Source organism: Apium graveolens, chromosome 8 (genome assembly GCF_009905375.1).
Source record: "Apium graveolens cultivar Ventura chromosome 8, ASM990537v1, whole genome shotgun sequence".
NCBI lineage: Eukaryota > Viridiplantae > Streptophyta > Magnoliopsida > Apiales > Apiaceae > Apium > Apium graveolens.
This window is the reverse complement of record NC_133654.1, coordinates 147,231,294-147,251,517: the sequence shown is the minus strand read 5'-3', so window position 1 is coordinate 147,251,517 and position 20,224 is coordinate 147,231,294.

The following is a 20,224-nucleotide window of genomic DNA, read 5'->3' as shown; positions in this document are numbered from 1 at the left end:
AATTTGATGATGAATGTTTGGCAGCATTCGAGACTCTCAAGGAGAGTTTGATCACGGCACCAGTCATTACAGCACCAGATTGGACAGAACCATTTGAGATGATGTGTGATGCGAGTGATTATGCGGTAGGTGCAGTTCTGGGACAGCGCAAGAAAAATCTCTTCCATGTGGTCTACTATGCGAGTAAGACTTTAAATGGTGCCCAATTGAACTACACCACTACTGAGAAAGAGCTTTTGGCTATAGTCTTTGGCTTTGAGAAATTTCGATCTTATCTATTTGGTACGAAAGTAACAGTATTCACTGATCATGCAGCTATTCGCTATCTGGTTTCTAAGAAGGATTCGAAGCCGAGACTCATTCGTTGGGTGCTTTTACTTCAGGAATTTGAGTTAGAGATCAAAGATAGAAAAGGTACTGAGAATCAAGTAGCTGACCATCTCTCTAGGTTGGAGAATCCCGATTCTACTTCACAAGATAGGACGTTAATCAATGAATCTTTTCCGGATGAGCAGTTGTTTGCAATTCAGGAGGAAGAACCATGGTTTGCAGATATTGTAAACTATCTCGTCAGCAATATAATGCCTCTTAATTTGACATCCGCTCAAAAGAAGAAGTTTCTGTATGAGGTGAAGTGGTATATGTGGGATGAACCATATTTGTTTAGAAAGGGAGCTGACCAGATCATCAGGAGATGTATCCCGTTCTGTGAGATGGTAGGGATATTACGAGACTTCCATTCCACGGTTTATGGGGGACACTATGGAGGTGAGAAGACGGCAGCTCGTATTCTGCAAGCAGGTTTTTTCTGGCCTACTTTGTTCAAGGATGCTCATCAGTTTGTTTAAGGTGTGATCGTTGCCAAAGAGTGGGAAATTTGTCAAGGAAGGATGAAATGCCATTAAATGTGATGCTTGAAGTCGAGGTCTTTGATGTATGGGGAATCGATTTCATGGGGCCTTTTATCTCATCTTGCAATAATCAGTACATCTTGCTGGCAGTCGATTATGTCTCAAAATGGGTCGAAGTTAAAGCTTTACCGACAAATGATGCAAAGGCAATACTAAATTTTCTTCATAAGCAAATTTTCACAAGGTTTGGAACACCTCGGGTAATCATAAGTGATGAAGGATCGCATTTTTGTAACCGTAAGTTCACTTCTATGATGCAGCGTTATAATGTGAATCATCGAGTAGCTACTGCCTATCATCCGCAAACAAATGGTCAAGCGGAAGTGTCTAACAGAGAGATAAAGCGCATTCTAGAGAAGGTTGTTTGTCCGTCAAGGAAGGATTGGTCTTTAAAGCTCGATGAAGCTGTTTGGGCTTACAGAACAACATACAAAACTCCACTTGGGATGTCACCGTTCCAGTTGGTGTACGGTAAGGGATGTCATCTACCTGCGGAGCTTGAGCATAAGGCCTACTGGGCTTTGAAGAAGTTGAACCTGGATTTAGATGCAGCTGGTAAGAAAAGAATGCTTCAGCTTAATGAACTGGATGAATTTCGACTTCAAGGGTACGAAAATAACAAAATGTATAAGGAAAAGGTGAAGAGGTGGCACGATAGGAAGCTACATCCAAAGTTATTTGTGCCAGGGCAACAAGTTCTCTTATTCAACTCTCGGCTCCGACTTTTTCCTGGGAAGTTGAAATCAAGGTGGTCTGGACCTTTTATTGTCAAAACTGTGTTTCCACATGGAGCGGTGGAAATTTTTGAGAATGATCCGGACCAAGCATTCAAGGTTAACGGCCAGCGGTTGAAGAACTACTATGGGGACATGGCAAACCGAGAAGTGGTTAGTGCCATTTTGTTGACTACTTGAGCAGGGTACGAAACGTCAAGCTAATGACGAAAAAGAAGCGCTGCGTGGCAGGCAACCCATGAATTATTGTTACAGGAACCCTTAGAAGTTAATAACCTATCCAAAAACACAAAAAAATCAGAAAATAGGGGCTGAAAAAATTTTTTTCCAGTGACCCCCTGCGCGCCCGCGCAGCTAAGCTGAGCGGCCGCGCAGCAAGCTGAGTGCCCGCGCAGCTATGCTGAGCGGTCGCGCAGGGGTCGAGGACCAGAAATTTTTTTTACAGTTCAGAAAAAAAAAAAAACCAAACAAAAACAAACACAAAAACAGTTTTAGCCCATAAACCCACGATTTGTTCCCACTACCCCATCATTTTATCCCTTAATTCCCAAACCCTAATCTAATCCACACCCTATATATACATAAACCTATCCTACATATCTCCCACAAAACTTCCTACACTTAAACCCTCTCACAAACATCAAATATCAGTTCTTACACGATTTTATTCACGAATCAATGGCACCCAAGAGAGCACGCACTATTGACAGCAGCAGCACAGTTCCTACTGCTGATTCATCGAGGGGTACTGCTGCAAGGCCTCGGTTAACTGACAGAGCCGCGGAGGAGGAGTACACTAGGCTGTTGGGTAAGCCGATTCTGAAGGAGAGGGGGTTTTTACCATCGGGGAGGGATGGTGAGTTGTTGCCCATGATTGCAGAGAAGGGGTGGATAGCTTTTTGTGAGAGCGTTGTTCGCGAGTTCTACGCGAACGCGAAGACTGAAAAGAATGGGTTTTCTGTGGTCCGTGGGCTGACGGTTGATTATCATCCTGCGGCGATTCACTGTGTGATTGGACAGCGAGAGAGGAAGCCCGAGGAGGAGAACTGGAATGAAAAGACTGCTGAGGATTTTGACTTGGATTTGATTTGTGCGACTCTCTATCGACCGGGCACAGTTTGGACCCGCAGTACAGGCAATAATGAGTATTGTCACTTTCCGGCAATCGCTATGAACAGGTATGCCCGTGCATGGAATGCATTTATTTGTGCTAATATTTTGCCTTCTTCGCATGCACACGAGGTCACAGTTGAGAGAGCACAGCTGTTGTGGGGAATTCTGAATGAGGAGTACTATGTGGACCTTGGTGAGTTTATCTACCAAGGAATTCTGAAGTTTTTGAGGGGAGCAAAGCATATGAACATCCCTTATGCATCTACGGTTATGAAGCTATGCCGAGCAGTGGGAGTGAACTGGCCGGCTCATGAGCAGTTGCAGTTGCCAGCCGCTCCGATTGATTCTGGCACTCTGAATGGGATGCAGGAGTGGACCGGTGGTGAGCCTGAGGAGCATGGGCTGGGTTATCGTCTTCCAGGAGGGCGTCCAGCACGAGGTGCTACTATGGCTAGGCCAGGGCGTGATGAGGCTGGTTCTTCGAGAGCTCAGGAGGGTGCTGGGATGGTTGATGTCCAGTATACGAGGCTTTCACGGCGGATGGATGCCATGTATGAGACACAGAGCAGGTTTGCTCAGGAACTCACCCTTGCGTTAGGGACTGCTTTTCGAGGCCTTGGAGCTGATATCCAGTGGCCAGTTTTTGGTGAGGACTCTGCATACCCGCCGCCTGATACTCCACCCACTGAGGGTGATGATGATGATGACTCCGAGTAGGTATACCCTGTGTTCCTTTCTACTACTTTCACTGAGGACAGTGAAGATTTTTAGTTTGGGGGTGGTAGTTAAGGAATTTTGTGTGTGTGTCATTTAGTTGCATATTCATGATAGTTTAGTTCATATAGTTGCATAATTTATGCCATATAGTTTTTTTTATGAATGTCATGTAGCTCATGCATTTAACATGATCCCTTTTGCAATGATTTATCGACTGAATTGTGATATTGATGTGAGTGTAGTGATAGCATTAAAGTGATATTAAGTTGTGTAGGTTGATACGCATGCTAGAAACAATTGTAAGTCCACTAAGTCTTAGAGAATGCGAAAGGGCTAGATTGTGTTATGATTTGGTTATTTTCAAGGTCAATCTACTTATTATGCTTAGAATTCGATTATAGGTTCTTAGTGATAAAGACATGAAAAAGAAAAATTTTGGAGAAAAAAATATGGAAGTTGTTTCTAGTTGTGGCTAGGCGTCAAATGGCTAGTAGCCGGCTCGCGTATGTTGCGAGTAGTCTAGGGTTGAGCAAGATGGAGCGAAACGCACTTGCTCAGAAAAAAAAAAAATTTGGCATAATTGATCAAGAGTGGGCTCTTTGGTATTCGAGTTATTAAGTTCTTAGGGGACTTTGTGCCTAGCGACCTAAGGCTTTTAGAGTCTGGGATCCGCTAACCTAACGTTCGTTACATGGATATCATTGTATAAGTCTTTTGTGGACCTCACTCATTGCACGGTCAAATAAGCATTTGAGTTGTAAATAAAAAGCACGATTCCGTAGTAAGCTCCAGAGTTCTTGTAGTGTTGTATATCACTTTGTGCCTGGAATTTTTATTCTTTGTATAATCGTAGGATTGCCTTGAGGATAGTCTAGTCATAGTAATTGGTCTAGTTCCGAAGCATATCTGTTAAGCATTTGCACACACCACATTTCTGGCTGTATGTCCGTTTGCATGAGTTTATTGATCTTTAGTTGTCTAACTGCATTCGTTGAGATGTGGCAATTTGGTTGATTAATTGTAGTAAGGGGGATCGCTGCATTTTCATATAGATTGTATTCATGCATATTTTTATTTGTTTTTGAGTCTGTGACGCTTGAGGGCAAGCATCGATTTAAGTTTGGGGGTGTGATAAGTGGCATTTTATACCACTTAGAACGTCTTAAAATGGCTTAAATTGGTGTCTTGAAATCAAGTATTTTGTGTATTTGATGCGTTTTTCTAGTGTTTATGCATTTCAGGGTATTAGTTGCATTTCGGGGGAGGAATCATCAAGAATAAGCCTTGGCATGTGTTCACCATTGCGAGAGGAAAGGAACGGGCAGATTACGGCGAAGAAACGGAGCAAATTTGGATTTTTTCCAGTGGAGGCCTGCGCGCCCGCGCAGCTATGCTGAGCGGCCGCGCAGCAACCTGCACGCCCGCGCAGATATGCTGAGCGGCCGCGCAGGGTCGGGAATTTTGCTGAATTATTTTAGACTTCTACTTCTGTTTGGCTTCCAACTTCTATGTAATCTGAGTTTTATGGGACTATTATATAAGTAGATTTGAGACGTTTTCACGAAGAAGAAGAAGAAGATTGTGTTTTACGCAAGAAGCGAAGGAGATAAGGAAGAAGACCGATTTAGCACACCGCAACGAAGAGGAAGCATATTTTCTTGTGATTCTTGTTTCGTTATAACGTTGGATGCTAGTTTTCTTTCTTTGACTTATTTACTCTTGTGACGTACTCTGTTTTAATATAATTAGTTTAGTTATTATTTTCTTGTGTTTGTTTATCATGATTTCATATGAACCCATGATGGCGATAAGTTCTATTATGGGCTAATCGTGATCATGGGGTTGCAACGGATTTATTATGGAATTCTTTAGTTAATTGTTTAATACTTTAGTGTGTGATGATTGCTTGATATCTAGTATTGGTTGTGCGTATTCGTCTTATGTGCGTCGCGAACATATAAGATAGGGTGTTAATCTCTTGTGAAGCGACGGTGGATCTTGAGATTTAGAACTTGCCATGCTAGCATAGGTTCATGTACGTTGTGCATGATTAGTGGGTAACTCTAACAGTTTTATTTGCCCTATGTAATCAAAAAGGAATAACTTGTGCTTAAATCGTTGTGTTGTCAATTTCTGTAGACATATAGGAACTCAACATAATTGATGACTATTCGACTTCTATCTTAATTGTGGATGCTTGGTAGAATGGTATTAGTACAATGAAAGTTGGCTTTTATCAGTTTCGTGTTATTCGATTAATATCATCACTGTCACATGCTAAAGGTAATAACAATGGCTATAGAAGGAAGTAATAATGAAGTTGTGATCTCATGAGTGTTTTATTATTGATAAATTGAAGTGTTAATTAAGTGGTTAATTAAGTAGTTAATTATAGTTAATATTTAATCAACAATTTTAAGTGTTATTATCTTAACATTGAGAAGTAATCATACATTGGTGAGTGAGTTTAATTAGACAATAATTTAGTTTGAGTCTCTGAGGGAACGAACTAGAAAATATTCTATATTACTTGCGAACGCGTATACTTGCGTGAATATTAGCGCGTGTTTTCACCCTAACAGTCATGCATAAGATAATATGTCCCTTCCCCTTTCTCTCTCCTATCCCCTATAAATATGTGAGATTCTTATTTTATTTCTCACATTTCCAAGAACACTTATCAAACTGCTGCCCATTTTGCTCAAGGATCTACCACGCCGAAAACCATCATCACCACAAGAGCCGTCTACCGGCAGCGATATTCTCCGGAAACAGATTCATCAGGATCATCCTACGATTCAGCTACAGGTACCCTTTTGATCTTCAATCATTCATATTCACTTTTTTTGTTCATATGTACCATGCGAACATACATCACCTGTTCGATGCGAACCCACACACAATCACGAAACGCGATGCGAGCTCGTCTGCCTGTATAGATACTTAGGCGCAATCCTGTGTGTGACGTGAGGAAACTTAGGAGCGACCCCATACCTGTTTTCTATTTTTTTAAGGCCACATACTAATATTCACCATCTTTTACAGATGTCGAGTGCGTCTTCAGCCCGCTCCTACGGATCGTCTCGTTCTTCCTCGAGCCCAGCTCGCTCTTCAGCTACTCCATCTCCATTAAACCAATACCCACCTGAGCAGCGAGGCTCGAAAGACTTTCAACGCGAGCTGACCTCCCTCTGTGGCCGTCTCAGCCAACCTATTTCTCCTAGCTCTGCCATCACCCCTCAAGGGGCCCTGAACATTGCTAGGGTTGAGAACTCGATGCGAGCATATGGCTCCGGCTCGCTGGACATTCACCTTGATCCTAACCATGAAGACTACACCAGGGAGACTAACATCTATGACGGGAGAAATAGGCCCATGGACCTTTCCAAGATATTGACATCTCTTGGGGTGGAGGAACTCTTACACCGCGAGCCCGCTCCTATAGACAAAGAATGGGCCGATGAGATTCTGAGGGAGATGGATGAAGAGAGAGAGGCTCGCCTAAAGCAAGCTGCAGCCAATGACCTCAACCCCATTCATCTTGACTCTGAGTCTACTGATAGCGTCCAGGGGAGTGCCAACTATAACACTAAAAAAGGGAACGAGCCTGTTGTCGTAGAGTATCCTATCTCGGGGCTTAAGGGTGAAGAAGACGGCTTGCATTGGTCTTATGATTCCCCTCAAAGTGAGGAGGTGGCAGATGTGACAAGCCAATTCAAAATCTGCAATTATAACTATGTTCCCGTGGCTTCTCTTGAGCCCTATATACCTCTTGCCCAGCCCGAACTTGAGGGTGAAATCATTTTTAGAAAGCAGATCATCCCAGATGGGGATGAGAGTTCTACCACCGTCAAGGAGATAAAGGTGCTCGCTTGCCGTGACCTGCCCACGTCGCTCACTCAGAAGCATCTAGCCGAGCACATCGAACAATTCCAGCTTGAGGGTCACGTTATCTTGCCCTTGACGCACATACGATGCAAGAGGTTCAACCACCAGGAGAATGGAGGCAGGGTGCCTCACATGGTTTTATCCACCTTCTTGCTAAGGCTAGGAATCTCTTCACCCCTCCACCCTTTCATTAAGGACGTTTGTGAGTACTATCAGCTCGCACCCCTTCATATCAACCTGAATGGATACCGGGCCGCCCTCGTACTGTACATTATGTACCATAAGTGTGTGTATCCTCCTCTAACCGCAAGGCAACTATGTTATTTCCTCAACTTAAAGCATTCGCCAAATGAAGAAAAACCTCATCCACAATGGGCCGAGCAACTTAGGGAAGTGGAGGAGCTGTTAAGTAATGAATTACACACAGAGGGGGGGGGTGAATTTGTTTTAGTGTTTTTATGCTTTTCTTGAACTATTTTGGTTTAGAACAAAGTAAATCAAATCTTGTAGTAATAAGTGTTATAACAGAAATTAAACATGCAACTATGAATAACACAGATCTTTCAAAACTCACTTAATTTTATAAAAATTAAGAATGTTTTGCTCTAAATTTCTAGGCTCTTTGTTGATAAAGAGCTTAGCTTCTACTTGAGAGAAAATACAAGAATTTCTGGTCTAATTGTTTTTCCTAAAAAAGTACCAGTGTTAACTTTATATCACAGTTAACTGCTGGTTTACACAGTGCATAATAAGACATGCTTTTTACTTTAGTAAACTATCACTTATCATTTCCATTTTAGGAAAAGTATATCTTCCATTTCTGGCTTAGCATATCTTTGCATACTGTGTTAACTTTGATCTTCCTTTGTCAGTTAATCTTCACCCTTGATCTTGCACACTCTTCAAGCTGCTTTTTGTAGACTTGTCAATCCAACTGGCTGGATTGTTTGTTGATTGTTAATCTTGGATATTGAACTGGTCTGCAAATTGTACTTTGAGATTTTACCTCAAGATCTCCATTTAGGCATATAGAGAACTTGACATCTCGATAAGTATATTGGCTTATCGAGATCTCTAATTACTCTATTGTTGATTTCACTTGTAGAGGTCTCTGAGTTCTCTACAAGAGAATTAAGCTTGTCGAGATCTCTCAGCTCTATATATTCACTTTGACTTATCGATATCTTTAAGATCTCTTGTGACATTTTTGACTTGTCGATATCTCAGAGACCTCTAGTGATATTTGACTTGTCGATATCTTTGAGATCTCTAGTGACATTTTGACTTGTCGATATCTCAGAGATCTCTAGTGATATTTGACTTGTCGATATCTCTTGAGTTCTCTAGTGAAGAAATGACTTGTCGATATCTTCAATCTTCATATCTTTAATTGGCTTGTGGATATCTCTCTGAGTTCTCTAGTAGCTTTCCTGACTTCTCGATAAGTCATTTGGAATTCTCGAATGACTTCTCTATAACAATAAATTTGTGACTTGTAGAGATCTTGACTTAGAACATTTTTCCCAAAACAGATTTATTCAACTCCAAGCTTCTTCATAATTCTTCTGAGGCATGATCTTCTTAATCTTCTTCCAGATAGAATTCTTAGGCTTGATACTGTTTAAAGAAAAAGACTCCAGTCTGCTCCTTTGATATTTTTACAGACTTTAAATGTTACAAGTACACAATGCAAACTAAGATTACAATACAACTTACTTAGGGTTGTCAATTTGACTTAGTTTTGTTAAAGTACAGGCATGTCTTACACAACAATCTCCCCCAATTTTTGAGAAGATTGATTAACATAAATTCATGTCTGTTAGCAAGACTAACCCCAAGTTATGATGGAAAATAAAGTAATTACATGAAAATTGACACAATTAAAACTTTATTACATTATAAGATTTACAAAGTTTAAGTAGTTACAAGCATAAGGTAATTACTATTTTTGCTTCTGTTTCTTCTCTAAGGATGTTCTTTAACTGAACAAGAATTTCAAGTTCTTCTACAATGGGTGTCCCACTTAGAGCTTCTACTAGTATGATCATGTCTGCCTTTGGATAACCACTGTCAAGTAAATCAATTCTAAATCTTGAGAAATTATGCTCATTCCTTTAGCCTTGAGTTCTTCTGATCTTTTCATGAACATTTCAATCTCTTTATCATACTTTCTTTTTCTTTCCTCGTATTCATCCTCATTCCTATTTCTTCTTTCTTCCCTTTCAATCAACCACTCAGCGAAAACTGATCTCCATGCTCTTGTAGCAGTGTCCTTGTCTTTTAGCAAACTTATCACTCTCTTGATTTATGTGGGAAAGAGAGAGAATACATTAAAGCACAGCCGAGGAAAGTGAAGAACCCATCTGCATAATAAATTATGACTTCCTTTAAAGATACAACCCAGACTCTAACTATTTCCTCAACTAGTTTTTGGAAATGATCTTCATCTGAGATGCATCAATTCAAGGGTAGAAAGTCATTTTACCTGAAACAATTCCAGAGTGCCCTTTCAGTGACTTCTACTTTTTCTGTAGGCTTGACTTTTCTAGGTTTCTTCCTAACAGATTTGAAATTGATTTTGAGTGAAGGCTTGTCTAAAGGTAAGGTAGTGATTTTATTGAGACATGTTTGGTTTGAGGTGACTGATGTTTTAAGAAAGGTGTTTGCAGTTTGTTTGTACATAAATTTTGGCTTAGAGGTTAGAGAAGGTTTGATAATTGAGGTTGTTGACTTTGAAGGTTGAGCTAAAGGTTGAGCTAGTTGTGTTTGGATTTTTAGGGTTTAATGTGGTTCTGAGCCATCATAATTTTTCTTACTTCTCCTCTCACTTCTTCTCTACTATAGGTGAATGCCCTTATCACATGTAAATGCCCTTATCACGGAGTCAAACAGAAATGACCATTCCCTCCTTAAATGTTTCTTGTTCATGCTGGCCAGGTTGATCTTCTCAGAATAATTGATGAAGTCCATGGATTCATACAGTTCATCCTGAGTTGGATCCTCCACCAGTTTGTCTATAGGAATGCCCAAAGTTTTATTGACATCATCCTCAAGAATCTCCACATGTTGTCCCTTGATTGTGCAGTTTATCACAATGGTTGCAGCTTGATTCTCATGCACAACTGTCCTTGTTGTTGCTGTGTTCCAGAAATCCCCTAACACATCCAAATACAACACAAGATTAACAGTAAGAGCACCTACAAAGTAGGTCTCCAAAAGGAACTTAACAAAGCATTGAAAAATCTCAGGTGCTTGATTTGCATCCAGAAATGCAATGAAGTTAGTCTCCTTGGGGATGAAGGGTACAATTTTGTTGGCTGCCATTGATATGAGTATGAAGTTTAGTGGGTAAAAGAAATTAGTGAGAAAGAAGTGAAAATGAGAGAGAAATCAGTTTTGGATTGAAAAGCTAGGTCACTTGAGATCTCGAAAGTTGTAAGTATGGATATGTATCGAGATGTCTGGGTATTTATAGTAAAAGCAAATGACTTGTCGAGAATTCAAAAATAGGCGTTTGAAATTAGTCTATCGAGAAGTCATTTTAAGAAATGGAAAACATATCGATAAGTCATTTTATTTATTCTTGTAGACAACTAAAAATAAGCTCATCGAGATGTCAAATAAATACCCAGTTTGTCCAAAATGGACTAAATTTGTTTCCAATTTTTATTTGAATTCATTCAAAATAAAATTGGAGTAATTTTGTGAAAAGTATTTTACCAAAATAATTTATTGAATTAAATTATTTTAGTTGTGAGATATTTATAAGTTAAAAAAATATACTTGTAGAGAACTCTGTAAGTTTACACTACTAGAGAACTCTACAATGACTTATCGAGAAGTCATAATAATGCTTATCGAGAAGTCACTCGAGAAGTCAGTAAATTGACTTATCGAGAAGTCTTAAAATGACTTGTCGATAAGTCAGTTAGACTTATCGAGAACTCGGTTCTCTATATACCTTTGATCAAATTTAAGTCTGCCTTGTGTTAATTTTACATATTAAAGATGTAAATTCACAACTAAGCAGTTTACTTAAAATTTGAAGAATTCCAAGTTCAATTTTTTATTTTTGAAAAATAAATATGTAGAGATTTCTGAAATATTTGTAATTCATATTCTAGTTAATTTCCAATTAAATCAAATTAATTTTGATTTACTGGAAATTAATCTGTTGTAACACATTAGCTGAGTTCGTGCCTTAGGATGAAAAAATTAAGCATTCCAATTTCACCTACATGTCTAGTGAAAGTTGCTTCATCCAAAAGTTTAGTAAAAATGTCAGCTAATTATTTTTCTGTTGGAACAAAAATGAGCTCAATGGTAACATTTGTAGCATGTTCTCTAATAAAATGGTACATGACATCAATGTGCTTTGTTCTAGAATAATTAACTAGATTAGCTACTTTAGATATAACACTAGTATTGTCACACATAATAGGAATTTTGTGTAAAACTAGGCTATAATCCATTAGCTGATTTCTAATCCAAAGCACTTGAGCACGGCAATTTCTTGCGGCTATGTATTCAGCCTCTGCTATAGATGTTGATACAAATTGTTGTTTCTTGCTATACCAGGTACAAGTCTTTGACCAAGAAATTGATAGCTTCCACTAGTACTCTTTCTGTCAACCCTGCATCTAGCAAAATCTGCATCCGTGTAGCCAACAACTTCAAAACCAGTTCCCTTAGGATACCATAATCCCAAGTTTGGAGTCCCCTTCAAGTATCTGAAAATCCTCTTTACAACCATCAAATGTGATTCTTTTGGATTGGCTTGAAATCTTGAACATAGACAAGTTGCCAACATGATGTCTGGTCTATTTGCAGTTAGGTAAAGTAATGATCCAATCATTCCTCTATAGCTTGAAATATCTACACTCTTGCTCTTTCTATCTTCATCCAACTTTGTTGCAGTAGACATAGGTGTAGATGCAAGTGAACAATCAACCATTCCAAACTTTTTTAATAAATCTTTGACATACTTAGTTTGGCTGATGAAGATCCCATCACTTCTTTGACTAACTTGAAGTCCAAGAAAGTAACTTAATTCCCCCATCATACTCATTTCATATTCACTCTGCATAAGCTTAGAAAATCTTTGGCAAAGCTTTTCATTTGTAGAACCAAAGATGATATCATCCACATAGATCTGTACTAGAATAATATCTTCACCATGTTTCTTGTAGAAGAGAGTTTTGTCTATAGTACCTCTAGTAGCCACCCTACAACGTGAAGCTCAGTCTATAGCTCCTAAACGGCTAGACGAATCAGCAAAGTACTATAAAAGTTGTAAGCAACATTTATTGAAGAAGCTATAAAGTCGATTACAAAAAGTGTTTCAGCAGGAATTCTGACAATGTATCATACCAAGCTCTAGGTGCCTATTTTAGTCCATATAGAGCCTTGAGTAACTTGTACACAAAATTTAGAAATTATGGATCTTCAAAGCCAGGTGGCTGTTGCACATAAACCTCATCTTCTAACTCACCATTTAGGAAGGCACTCTTAACATCTATTTGATACACTTTGAAATTTGAATGTGCAACAAATGCTAGAAAAAATCTTATTGCTTCAAGTCTTGCAATTGGAGCAAAAGTTTCATCGTAATCAATTCCTTCTTCGTGTGAGTAGCCTTTTACAACCAACCTTGCCTTGTTTCTAGTAACTATACCATTTTCATCCATCTTGTTCCTGAACACCCATTTTGTCCAATAATGCTTCTATTCTTTGGTGCAAGAACTAACACCCAAACTTTGTTTCTTTCATACCGATTAAGCTCCTCTTGCATTACAGATATCCAATTAGGATTCATTAGAGCTTCTTCAATTTTCTTGGGCTCTATTTGAGACAGAAAGCATGCATATAGGCACTCATTAGCAGTTGCACTTCTAGTCTTTACACCAGCAGTAGGATCACTAATAATAGCTTCTCTAGTGTGACTTCTATCCCACTTTCTTATATGAGTTTGTTGACTTGTGCCTTCATCATTTTCTTCAATATTGGTATGACTGCTAGATCCTTCTTCTCTTTATCCCCCTGAGTTTGTGCTATCAAATTCGGGTGTTTTAGATGAGCCTCCATTCCCATGATCTTCATGTTCAGTAGACTCTTCATTCAACATCTGTTGTGCATTGACTTCATCTTCACCATCAGAATCACTATTAATATTGAGGTTTTCAAATACAAGGGCTTCAACTTCATTTTCATCAAGACATTCCAAGCATGGACACTTGTCATTATCAAAAGTCACATATGGTCTTTCCATAATCTTCTTTTGATCAATCACATAGACCTTGTAAGCAGATCTTTCCAATGAATATCCCAAAAAAATCGCTTCAAAAAATTTTGAGTCAAATTTTCCCACATATTCAGAGTGTCTTTCAAAATGTAACACTTGCTTCCAAACACATGAAGATTCTTTACATTAGGATTTCTCTTAGACATGATTGAGTATGGTGATTTTCCATGTGCCTTGTTAATGAGATATCGGTTCTGAGTATAACATGCAGTGTTAACAGCCTCATCCCAGAAACTTGTTGGCAACTTGGCATCTTGCAGCATTGTTCTAGAAGCTTCAACTAATGTTTTGTTCTTCCTTTCAACTACTTCATTTTGTTGAGGTGTTCTAGCAGCTGAGAATTCTTGAACAATGCCTTTGCTTTTGCAGAATTCACTTAATGTTCCATTCCTGAATTCTGTTCCATTATCATTTCTCAATCTCTTCACACAATTATGATCTTCAGCCTATTTCTCTATCTTCTTGATATGCTTAATTATGATGTGTGGAGTCTCATCTTTAGAGTGCATGAACTCTACCCAAATGTATCTTGAGAAATCATCCATCATCACAAGTGCATATTTGTTCCTTAAAATTGATAAGACATTTACTGGTCCAAATAGATCCACGTGAAGAAGTTGCAATGGTGCACTTATAGAATTCACAGTTTTTAACTTATGACTTGATCTTTTCATTTTTCCTTTCTGACAGGCTTCACAGACTTCAACTTGAGCAAACTCCATATTAGGCATGTCTCTTACTAACTCCTTTTTGACCAAGGAGTTAATTGCCTTGAAATTCAAGTGAGATGGCTTTTTATGCCATAACTTGCTTTGTTCTTCTGATGCCTTGGTATAGAAGCAACAAATAGCATCCTTATTTGTTGAGTCCAAGTCTGCAACAAACGAGCTTCCTTTTCTTGCTCCTTTCAGAGAAACTTCACCAGTTTTCTTGTTGACAAAAGTGCATTCTTCTTTGTTGAATAAAACTTCAAAGCCTTTGTCTGCAAATTGGCTAACACTGAGAAGATTCACTTTAAGACCAACTACCAGTGCTACATCATCAATTATAATATTTTCAGAAATAATCTTGCTATATCCCATTATGAATCCCTTTTTGTTGTCTCCAAAGGTCACCAAAGGGCCAACCTTCTCCTCAAACTGTGATAGCAGGGCCTTATCACCTGTCATTTGTCTGGAGCACCCACTGTCTATGATCCATATGACCTTTTTTTTGGCCCTGCACACAATGAGTTTAAGTGTGTTTAGCAACCCAAGCAGTGTTGGGTACTTTCTTCATGTTAATTGATTTAGCAGAAGTAGAATGAGTTATTTCAGATAAAAAAGAATTCAATGACTGTCGTGCATTTTCCCTAACTGTTGTAGACCCAATTTTTGTTTCTTTGAGGTCTACTCTCAGTTTGTGACAACTCTTCATCACTTTCAAGTTGTAAGGAATGCAATCAAACTTGTCACAGAATGAGTAGGGATCATTTGTATTTGCTTTATTGTATTTGCAGGCTCCTTCAGCTAGCTTGCTAACAACCTTTTTACAAAGGCGAGTTAGATGATTCACAAAGCCACATTTTTCACATTTCTTTCTTGGAGCATCTGTAACGTAAGCAAAATTATTGCTTTTGTTTATCCCAATATTCCCATTTCTATTTTTCTTTTTCTTTCTTGCATCTTCAGTTTTAGTTTCTTTGACAGGTGTCTTGGAACCTTGATTATCCATGAGCTTCTCTTCAGCTTTAAAATATTGAGTTGCTTTTTCATCTTTCTTCTCATTATCTTCATCAGCAATTTCTTACTTGATAATCAATTCTTCTTCATTGAAGTTAATTTCACATGCCCTGAAGATAGGTGAATCAACCTTTTTCAGGATTATTGGAACATTTTCATTTTCTATTGCTTTTCCTTTATCACCTATATTTTTCTTCTTGTTGTTCAAGGCATCATAGTCAATACCAATAGAAATATTTGCACAAGGTTTGTTTTTCTCATGATATTTTCCAACCAACTCAGATGCATTTTTGAAGGATTTCAGCTTCACTTCATTCTTTTCCAGCTTCTCCCTTAGCACTGCTTCAATCTCATTTGCACACTTGAGCTTGTTCTTTCAATATGATTTTTTTTTATTTCACAGCTTCAAGCTCTACCAGTAACAATTCAGCTTCTTGTTTCTCAATTTCAAGCTTTTCATTTACCTTTGTCAGTCTGCTAACCTCTTCATTAGCAGCAATCATACTTGTATGAATATGGAACATTTCTGTGCTCATCTTCTCTACAGTTTCCTTATATTGACTCACATTTAAATCAATGGTAGTTAGAGTTGGTACCTATGATTTTGATGAGGATGATTCTCCTTTCTCCAAGGCCATTAGTGCATAATTTCCAACTTCCTCATCTTCATTATTATTAGAATCATCCCAATTTTTTCCTCTGCAATATAAGCTTTACTTTGCTATTTCTTCAGAAGATCTTCATACTTTGCTTCCAGTTCAAGATAAGCTTCATGTTTCTTTGCTTTATTGGGTTTCCTGCATTCTGTAGCAAAATGGCCTAGTTCATCACAACTGAAACACCTTATCTTTGATCTATCAACAGATCCAGTTTTGTAACCATTTTTGCTGTCAGATGTGTACTTCCCTTTGCCTTTCCAGCTGTTATCTTTGTTGAATGATTGTCCTTTTCCCTTGAAGAATCTTGGCTTCTTTACTCTAATATTAGAGAACTTTCTTTCCAGATAGGCCATTGACTGATCAAGGTCATCAAGTTCATCCAGGGTGTAGAACTCATCTTCTTCTAATCCCAGAATGACTTGTTCCTGTGAATCATTGGTTCTTTGCTCACTTGTTGAGACAACTGGAGTCTGGGATCTTGGCTCATTATTAGAGGTCTGGCTTTCATTGATAATCAAGGCACTTGAACCATCTACAATATGCCCTTGACCAGATCTTAATGATTTCCTTTGAATCATTTCTAGTTCATATGTTTTTAAGTTTCCATACAGAACTTCCATAGTTAATCTTCTCAAATCTCTCCCTTTTCTGATTGCTGAGATTTTCTGTTCCAAATGATCAGGAAGAGTGAGCAAAAATTTCAAGTTCACTTCTTCAGCTTCATAATATTTTTCATGGAGTTGCAAGTTATTATCAGCTTGTTAAACCTTTCAAACACATCAGTGATACTTTCTTTTAGCTTAGCCATGAAACCCTCATACCGTGAGATCAGTATTCTTCTTTGATTTGACCTAACTTCCTCAGTTCCCTCATACAGTATCTCTATCTTTTCCCAGACCTGCTTTGCAGTGTCACAGTTGATAATGTTGTTATACATTACATTGTCAAGTGACTCTATTAAGATTAACTATAAGCCACTATCCAGGGAGACTTTTTCTTTCTCAGTCTCAGTATATTCTGCAGGATCATTGGGAGCATAATGAGCTGGGATAACCATATCTCCATCTGTAGATTCATCAACTGTAACCATAGGAATGAAGGGCCCATTCTTGAGAATCTGAATGTAGAGTGGATTGGCCATCCTGATAAACAGCAACATTTTCTTTTTCTAAAGAGTATAGTTAGCTTTGTCAAAAGTAGGAATTTTGATGCTACTGATTTTCTGTGTATTCATTCTTCCAAGATCTTGAATCTGTTTGCTTTCAGATTTTGCTCTAATACCACTTGTTAAGTAATGAATTACACACAGAGGGGGGTGAATGTGTTTTAGTGTTTTTATGCTTTTGTTGAACTATTTTGGTTTAGAACAAAGTAAATCAAATTTTGTAGTAATAAGTGTTATAACATAAATTAAACATGCAGCTATGAATAACACAGATCTTTCAAAACTCACTTAATTTTATATTAAAATTAAGAATATTTTGCAACAAAATTTCTAGGCTCTTTATTGATAAAGAGCTTAGCTTCTACTTGAGAGAAAATAGAAGAATTTCTGATCTAATTGTTTTTCCTAAGAAAGGACCAGTGTTAACTTTATATCATAGTTAACTGCTGGTTTACACAGTGTACAATAAGACAATAAGACATGCTTTTTACTTTAGTAAACTGTCACTTATCATTTCCATTTTAGGAAAAGTATATCTTCCATTTCTGGCTTAGCATATCTTTGCATACTGTGTTATCTTTGATCTTCCTTTGTTAGTTAATCTTCACCCTTGATCTTGCACACTCTTCAAGCTGCTTTTTGTAGACTTTTCAATCCAACTGGTTGGATTGTTTGTTGATTGTTAATCTTGGATATTGAACTGGTCTGCAAATTGTACTTTGAAATTTTACCCCGAGATCTCCATTTAGGCATATAGAGAACTTGACATCTCGATAAGTATATTGGCTTATCGAGAACTCTAATTACTTTATTGTTGATTTGACTTGTAGAGGTCTCTGAGTTCTCTATAAGAGAATTAAGCTTGCCGAGATCTCTCAGCTCCATGTCTTCACTTTGACTTATCGATATCTCTAAGATCTCTAGTGACATTTTTGACTTGTCGATATCTCAGAGACCTCTAGTGATATTTGACTTGTCGATATCTCTGAGATCTCTAGTGACATTTTGACTTGTCGATATCTCAGATATCTCTAGTGATATTTGACTTGTCGATATCTCTTGAGTTCTCTAGTGAAGAAATGACTTGTCGATATCTTCAATCTTCATATCTTCAATTGGCTTATGGATATCTCTCTGAGTTCTCTAGTAGCTTTCCTGACTTCTCGATAAGTCATTTGGAGTTCTTGAATGACTTCTCTATAACACTAAATCTGTAACTTGTAGAGATCTTGACTTAGAACATTTTTCCCAAAACAGATTTATTCAACTCCAAGCTTCTTCATAATTCTTCTGAGGCATGATCTTCTTAATCTTCTTCCAGATAAAATTCTTAGGCTTGATACTGTTTAAAGAAAAAGACTCCAGTCTGCTCATTTGATATTTTTACAGACTTTAAATGTTACAAGTACACAATGCAAACTAAGATTACAATACAACTTACTTATGGTTGTCAATTTGATTTAGTCTTGCTAAAGTACAGGCACGTCTTGCACAAAAAGAGCCCCTACTTCTATATCCACGAGATGCCTCGAGTTCAAACTCACTTCTACTATAACCCATATTAGATAAGTCCTTTCTGGCCGCACTTCTTTTCTTTATAATAGTTCTTTATTAACAATCAACTTTTTTACTCATATTCAGCCACCCCTCCATGCACTGTCCTCAATGGATAGGAAAAAATAAACGCGGACAGCCTTCTAGTACTTCCCAAGGTGGACAGGGATATTCAAAAACTCATAACGACCTCAAACCTGGTCACGTGTGGGTTTTTGAAGGAAGGAATGAGGCTGAATCCTCAAAAGAAGAAGTCAAAGAAAAGAGCCAGTAAGGGTAAGGATATCGGGCCCGCACATGCGAGCCCGTATGCTCGCATATTTATATTTCCTGCACGCGTCTCACTTTATATTGCATTTTAATTTCCTGTATCCATTATCTGCTTGCATCTCTTCTATCCATTGTATCTTGCTGCGAGTAATGTATTGTTTATTGTTGCCTTTCAGAAATGGTCATCTCAACCATCCCTTCATGGAGGAGGCTGAACAAGCCGCGACCTCGGTATCGACCTCAAGTTAATCCTCCAGCCCGCATAACCACTCTCATTGAGCACCTCAAGAGCGGAGGGCCCTCTCCCCGGCTAAAAAGGCACCGAGGCCCTAATGAGGGAAAAACCGGCGAGCCCGACCCAAAAAAGGTTCTCCATCTGATGCCCCTCTCCCCACTTCTTCCTCTTCTAATGATGTTGCGACCATATTTGGCCGGCTCGCTCAGGCTCATATCAGCGACCAGGATGTGAAGAATTAGACTTCTTCTTCTCTTGAGGCCAACAATGATGCGCTGACCAGGGATGCGGCTGAGGTGTACTACCGCCAGCTGTCTAGGGCTCGAGAAATGTGGGCCATCAACCAGGCTAACATAAAGCTCGACTCCAAGGTAAAGTCCCTTCAGAGCAAGGTCAACGAGCACGGGCATGATAAAGTCAAGCTTATGAACAGTTACAAGCAGAAGATGCTTGATCTGTCCTATGCCCATGAGAAGGCGCTAAGGGACCAGAAGGAGGCCCATGACCTGGCCGCGGATGAGTGGAAGAAGGAGAAAGAGACCCTCAAGGAGAAGGTGCTCGAGCTTGAGGGGTCAGTTTGTGCCTTGACCGTGGGTCGTGAGGCCGCCCTCGCGGATGCAGGAACCTGGGGGCTGGGAACTTCATGAAAACTTTTATCAGCAAGGTTCCTGACTTCGATTGGGGTGCTCTGGGCGCTGGTACAACTAGGCATGCTGAGAAGCTGAAGCTGGAGATGGAGAGGGATGCTCAGATAGCCGAGGAGGCCCGACTCACAGCAGAGCAGGCCCGACTCACAGATGAGCAAGCTCGAAAGGAGACAGAGGCTGACAAGCCTTAGTTTAATTTAATTTGAAGATAGACTTTTGAATGGGTAAGCGGGCACCCTACTCGCCTCGCGTATGTATTAGAAATTTTTTCCCTTGGGCTCAACTAGTTATAACTTTTTTGTATAAATT